An 8,364-nucleotide genomic window follows, 5' to 3' on the forward strand; every position below is an offset into this window, starting at 1 on the left:
TTTTTTAAAGGATCGTTAAAAAACACATATTTTTGCCTGAGAAATACTGAAAATGTAGGACATTAAGCATGGCACCACCTAGATTAAACTGAAGTGTGAATTTGTTTTACATTTTCTCACATTTTGGCAGTCTCTCAGCTTAACCTTTAGCTCAGAGTTAACGCTCTGTCTCTTCACGTGTAATTAAGCACTCGGGAAGACTGGGGAAGGCAGCGGAGCAGGTTTTCAGCACAGACTGTTTACAGAGAGAACCCTTTGACCTCCACCGTGCACCAGCCTCATTCAGACGGATTTGCTGAATTTCACACTCTTTGCGCTTAGCTTAGGGAGGAATTAAGTCAAGGTCCAGGTTAATTTTCTAATCTAGAGGATCTTTGCTTCTACAGGACAGAAGAGCATTGGATTCATTTGGGGGGAAAAAAATAAAGAGAAAACATCTTACTGGCCCAACATCAAATTCAGTAATATACCGGCTTTCCTAGGCATCCCCCATTTGATCATTAACTAAGCCCAGACCCACTGCTTTGACTTTGCACAGAAGTGGAGGGGTGCAGCTGCAATCTGTGATATGACCCTCCTCTGCCACATGGGGTCGCTGTTGACAAGAACTCACAGTGCTGGCATCAGCCTTTGGCCCATGTTTTTGAGTTTAAATCTCCAGAAGAATGTCATTGGTGGAAGTCCAGAAGTCATTTTGACAGACTACTTTGGTTAAAAATAGAGAAAATAGAGCGGAGAGAAGCTTATGTCCAAGTTTGTACTGCATCTGCGTAGCTCTTCAGGTGAAGTTTATATGTTGTGGCAGGCCACTAGCCCAGTAGGGAGGAGAAAAAAAAAAAAGGTGCGTGTGCATCCATTCATATTCATCTCCCTGTTATTAACCAGGATATCAGCGGTATGTAATAAGAGTATAATACATTCACCAATCTACCATTAGTGTACCATCTGCGGAGGTATGGGTCTGCAGGGAGGCAGCATGCAGGGGTCCACAGACACAATCGGGAAGGGAAAAACCTGGGGAACATGCATCAGGGTGAGGACAGGAAGTGTGGGGATTTGGGCTGTGCCGAAAAACCGTCTGTTATCTCACCAAAAACATCTGTAGAAGCAGGTGAGAACCACACATGAGAACCGTGGATATCTCCACAGTGAAGACCATGCGTGAACGTGCCTAAAGACTGCGCCTACACCTGGATTCCACGGTCACTGGGGCAGGATCTGCACCTGTTCAGCTCTACATTGGGTTACTTCTGAGATCTGAATTCAAAGAAGGGGAGGGGGAGTGCTGACATACTTTAGACCATAAAGGGGATTGGGAGGTGAGGGGAGTTTCGTTATTGAGCACAAGCACCAATCAATAAAAACAATAGAAAATGTGCAATAAATCAACGCTGCAGCACAAGTTTAAACCTCAAAATGTCTGCTAATCTCATCTTCCAAATATCGCTGGTCAACATTGGTAAGAATGAATATTGGTGAAGTATATTCAGGTCTGTTCACCCATAGTAGGGAAAAGAAAGAGATTAAATAAATAAAACCTCACAATGAGAAAGTGATACAAAGGTGTGAGCCAATCAGAGGATGGTATGCGATGATGATACGTCAAGACCCCGAGTGTCAGACTCGTTCAGCTTGTTTAACCGTTTTACCAGGGAGCAACATCACCCAGAGAAAAGCGCACTTTAATACTTAATGCTGCCGGGGGCCTTCCTGAATCATTGTCCCCCGCCCCAGGGACCCCAGAAGCAGCAAGAGGTCCCTGGCATGACGTCAGTCGCGTATCAATCCCACTTACTGTACATCTAAGGGAAGGAAGTCCTTCTCACCATGACGGAGGGGACGGAGTTAAAACTGCCAACCGCAGTGTAGAACGAGGCTTCTCCCTAGTCCTGTCACCCACACGACTGGTGGTTATTACAGTGCCCTTTCTCAGAAACTGCAGTTGAATTTGAGCCAGTTTTCATGCTGACTCATGTCAGCGAGAGCACTCATGTCCGATGATTGAACGCTCCCAACACAACTTGCTTGAGTCAGGTGATGGACTCCAATATTTACAAATGAGAACACATACCCCTTGTGCTGATCAGTAAAGAGACAAAAAAAAGTATTCATGTATTTTTCTTTTCTCCACACCCAGTCTAAGCAGTCTCTGGGCTCCCATATTATCTCAGCTGGGAAACACAGGCATTGTACTGCTACGGTCTTGGCTAATGTTCTGCAATTGCAGCGAGTGTAGCTCGGCTAGGTCACTAGTGAAGCACAGTGAGGTTCAATAAAGCAAAGGCTGCAAAGCAGGCTACCAAGACAACCCTGGCAACGCAAGCCTTAAATTCACATTAAAAATGATGTAGTCACCATCAGCTGGAGGTGATTTCACCTTTAACTGATGGGTCACGCGTTTGCCCTTGGGAGAGTGAGATGCAGGGGTTCAAATCCCACCTAGGAGTCCGGTAACTCAGTCAGCTTGCTACACGATACTGGGCAGTATATAGCAGCAGCCATAGCTATGGCTCAAATTTAAAGCTGAAAGTACATTAACGTGCTGGCCTCATCTATCCAAATCATGCACACATACAGGTACAACCTAGCCAACCCTGGTCATGCATGCATAGAATCAGCCCTGTGCAACTCGTGCTCTGATGAAACTACTGTCACTCCCTGCTAAATCCAGGACAGAGTTTAAGATCTTACCCACCACTCAAAGTCCTCCATGGACTTGAAACTTTGCACACGCAGGGTTTGATTGAACCTTGTGCTCCTCGTCACATATTTTGCTCTCAGCAGTAACCATTTCCTGGTGATCCCTCAGCCAACAAAAGATGTCGGGGATAACATGCCAAGTCACATCAGAGGTGAAGCTACTTTCAGGCTGTCAAAGTAAACAGCTTTACTGTATCTACCAGCCAAAACGACATTCAGGTCTACAGACCAGAAAACTGTGTGTAACATTGCTATCATTTCAAATGATAAAGCCAATAACAACAGTAGTAGCAGTAGTAACATTAATATTAACACTAATTACACTAGTAATAACACTAATAATGGTAATAATGCTTAATAGAAGAATGGAGTGTCAAGGGCTTAAAAATGATGTTAAGCCAGTTTTTAAAACAAACAAAAGGTATATTGAATATTCTTTTATCTTTGAGCAATACCAAGAAACATTCAAGCATTTAAATAATTATTCATGAATGCATTCATTCGTTTATTGTTGACTGTTGCAATGAATATTCCAATTAAGTTCTACAAATCAATGCAAGAAAACAATTAAGAATTTAGGCTGAATATAATAGAGCCCTCTGCTGGACTAACTTAGAACTACATTATGTAATGATACAGCTCTGCAGACCCACCCAGTACATAAAAAGAATTTCCATCTGCAACAGCAGACTTCCCATTATGTGTGTGTGTGTGTGTGTGTGCGTGTGTACAGTAGCTCCCCCTGCATGTTTTGTTGGGGTGAGAGATGAAGATTGACAGTTTAGCAGGACACATACACATACACATGTATATATGTATATACGTATATACATATATACATATATATACATGTATATGTACATATATACATATATATACACATATAGACATATACACATATATACACATATACATATATATACAAATATACATATATACATATATACACATGTATATACATATATATAACCATATATGCATATATACACATATATATACATATATACACATATATATACATATATATACATACATACACATACATATATACATACATATATACATATATATACACAGTTAGGTCCGGAAATATTTGGACAGTGACACAATTTTCATAATTTTGGCCCTGTACGCTACCACAATGGATTTGAAATTAAATAATCGAGATGCAATTGAAGTGCAGATTTTCAGCTTTAATTTGAGGGTATTTACATCAAAATTGGAGGAAGGGTTTAGGAATTGCAGCAATTTTCATACATAGTCCCTTCATTTCAAGGGACCTAAAGTAATTGGACAATTGACTCAAAAGCTGTTTCATGAGCAGGTGTGGGCTATTCCCTTGTTATTTCATCATCAATTAAGCAGGTAAAAGGTCTGGAGTTGATTTCAGGTGTGGCATTTTCATTTGGAAGCTGTTGCTGTGAATCCACAACATGCGGTCAAAGGAGCTCTCAATGCAAGTGAAACAGGCCATCCTTAGGCTGCGAAAAAAGAAAAAATCCATCAGAGAGATAGCAGAAACATCAGGAGTGGCCAAATCAACAGTTTGGTACATTCTGAGAAAAAAGGAACGCACTGGTGAACTCGGCAACACAAAAAGGCCCGGACGTCCACGGAAGACAACAGCGGTTGATGATCGCAGGATCCTTTCCATGGTAAAGAAGAACCCTTTCACAACATCTAGTGAAGTGAAGAAGACTCTCCAGGAAGTAGGCGTATCATTATCCAAGTCTACCATAAAGAGAAGACTTCACGAGAGCAAACACAGAGGGTTCACCACAAGGTGCAAACCATTCATAAGCCACAAGAATAGAAAGGCCAGATTAGAGTTTGCCAGAACACATCTAAAAAAGCCAGCCCAGTTCAGGAACAGCATTCTTTGGACAGATGAAACTAAGATCAACCTGTACCAGAATGATGGGAAGAGAAAAGTATGGAGAAGGCTTGGAACAGCTCATGATCCGAAGCACACCACATCATCTGTAAAACATGGTGGAGGCAGTGTGATGGCATGGGCATGCATGGCTTCCAATGGCACTGGGTCACTAGTGTTTATTGATGATATGACAGAAGACGGAAGCAGCCGCATAAATTCTGAAGTCTATAGGAACATTCTGTCTGCTCACATTCAGCCAAATTCAGCAAAGTTGATTGGACGGCGCTTCACAGTACAGATGGACAATGACCCAAAACATACTGCGAAAGCAACCCAGGAGTTTCTCAAGGTAAAGAAGTGGAATATTCTACAATGGCCGAGTCAATCACCTGATCTCAATCCGATTGAGCATGCATTCCACTTGCTTAAGACAAAACTTAAGGCAGAAAGACCTGCAAACAAACAACAACTGAAGACAGCTGCAGTCAAGGCCTGGCAAAGCATCACAAAGGAGGAAACCCAACGTTTGGTGATGTCCATGGGTTCCAGACTTCAGGCAGTCATCGCCTGCAAAGGATTCTCAACAAAGTATTAAGAATGAACATTTTATTTATGATTATATTGATTAGTCCAATTACTTTAGGTCCCTTGAAATGAAGGGACTATGTATGAAAATTGTTGCAATACCCTTCTTTCAATTTTGATGTAAATACCCTCAAATTAAAGCTGAAAGTCTGCACTTCAATTGCATCTCGATTATTTAATTTCAAATCCATTGTGGTAGCGTACAGGGCCAAAATTATGAAAATTGTGTCACTGTCCAAATATTTCCGGACCTAACTGTACATATATATACACATGTACACATGTATATACATGTATACATATATATACACATATATACATATATACACATATATACACATATATACATATACATATATATACACATATATAGATATACATATATACACATATATACACATATATACACATACACACACATACACACACATACACACATATAAACATATATACACATATATACACATACATACACGTACACACGTACACACATTGTACACACATGTACACACATACATACACATACATACACATACATACACATGCACATATATGCACACATGTACACATGTACATACGGGTATACATATACACATATATACACATAGATACACATACATACATATACATACATATATACATATGCACATATATGCACATATATGCACATATATGCACATATATGCACATATATGCACATATACACATGTATATACATGTATATATATACACATATATACACATATATACACATATATATACACATATATACACATATATATACACATATACATATATACACATATACATATATACACATATATATATACATATATACACATATATATACATATATACACATATATACACACATATACACATATATACACACATATATACACATATATACACATATATAAACACATATATACACATATATATACACATATATATATACACATATATATACACATGTATACATATATACACACATATATACACATATATACATATATACACACATATATACACATATATACATATATACACATATACACACATACACATATACACACATATATACACATACACATATATACACATATACATATATATACATATACACACACATATACACACATATACACACACATATACACATATATACACACACACACACACACATACACATATATACATATATACACACATATATATACATATATACACACATATATACACATATATATACATATATACATATATATACATATACACATATATACATATACAAATACACATATATACACATTTATACACATATATATACACATATATATACATATATATACATATACACATAAACATATACAAATACACATATATACACATTTATACACATATATATACACATATATACATATATACATATATACACATATATACATATATACACATTTATACACATATATACACATATATATACACATATATACACACACATATATATATACATATATATACATATACATATATATATATATATACATATACATATACATATATATATATACATATACATATATATATAGATACATACATATATATACATACATATATATATATATATATATATATATATATATATATATAGCCATACTATAAGCAATTACACTGGAACATGCATCCTTTCTAGAGACCCTTTGCCCTTCTGCTCATGAAACACCAAGTAAGGCCTCTGAACCAGGACTCTGCACCCACTGTGTGCCATATATGATGGATATCATATCCAGACGGCTTGAAATAACATGAAATTGAACCAATGCTTGACAATAATTCCCAAACACCCGATGTAAACATATTCTAATCCTCCGCAGGCAGTAATATGTTTGCTGATCAGTTATTGCATTTTTCTAGTTCTAGTGCCTGATATAAAAAAAGACCATTTATTGTTGCTTCATTCTTACTGGTTAGCTGACAGTCTTGGCAATTGAATTGATCATTTTGAATTAGAATTTTTTTCCCACTCTGATATGGTAGTTAATGTTTGAGTGACATGATCAGCAAGTTATATTTGACAAATTTCAAAGCAAAATCTTCTGTTTTCTGAGTTAATACCTGTTTTCTTGGGATACCAAGTGGTGTCAACCATGCAGCCGGGAATGCTTGCAAAATAGCGACTCAAAATGAGGACATAATTTTTCACTCTGACTCAAGATATAAAAATCTCTCATCCTTTGGATGATTCATCTTTGGGAAATTGAGGAAACAAACCTTTATTATTATTACACGTGTATTTCCCAATGAGCAACGTGAAAGGATTAGTCCAGTGTTGGGTGTCGGCTGACATGGTGAGTGATCCTCATTCATAAACGGTAAATATTTTGGCTGAGTTATTCTAGTTGCCAAAAATGTTATACACTTTTGCTTCAGGAGCTCACCGCTCAACAGCAAAACTACTCTGAAGATCTTACCCACTCCCCACCCAAAATACACCATTTTGTACCCAGCTGTATCTAACTTATTGGAATAGAATTGGACACACTTAGAGGGTAACCCATCGTGTGGCAGTGTCCGAAGGCTACATTAGAATAGCCAAACAATTACTCTCATACAGCTTGTCGAAGACCACGCTATTATGCGTTTTGGCATATTGGAGTCATTCTGACCATATGTTAGCCCATGTAAAAACACGCACAGCAGATCAGTTTAAAAATACTTTGACCATGCAACCATAATAGATGAGTGCACTCTTCTAGCTCAGTGGTCTTCACTCTTGTTCCTGGAGATCCGCAGGGTATGCTAACTTTTATTAGCACTTAATTGACCAATGAAAGCAGTTAGTCACACAGTTAATTGAATTGCTTGCTGCTGTTAAAGCAAAAACAAAAAGCAGCAGACCCTACGGCTCTCCAGGACTGGGGATGAAGATTACTACTCTCGCTACTCTCTCGAGGTGACTGAATAAAATCTCAAAGGGGAAAATGGATGACTGCGGACAACCCACATTTACCCAGAGCCCAGTTCTTCAGCAGGGAGACATGCCTCAAAGTCTCCTGCCCAAACTCTCCCTCTCCCTCCCAATCTTACTACACCTCTTGTGTAGGCGACATTGGCTCAGGAGGTAAGTTAGGCAATCGTCTGGCAGTTGCCAGTTCAACCCTGCCCTGGGTGTGACCAAGTGCTCCTAACAAGCTGGTTGG

Source organism: Conger conger, chromosome 14 (assembly GCF_963514075.1).
Source record: "Conger conger chromosome 14, fConCon1.1, whole genome shotgun sequence".
NCBI classification, from domain to species: domain Eukaryota; kingdom Metazoa; phylum Chordata; class Actinopteri; order Anguilliformes; family Congridae; genus Conger; species Conger conger.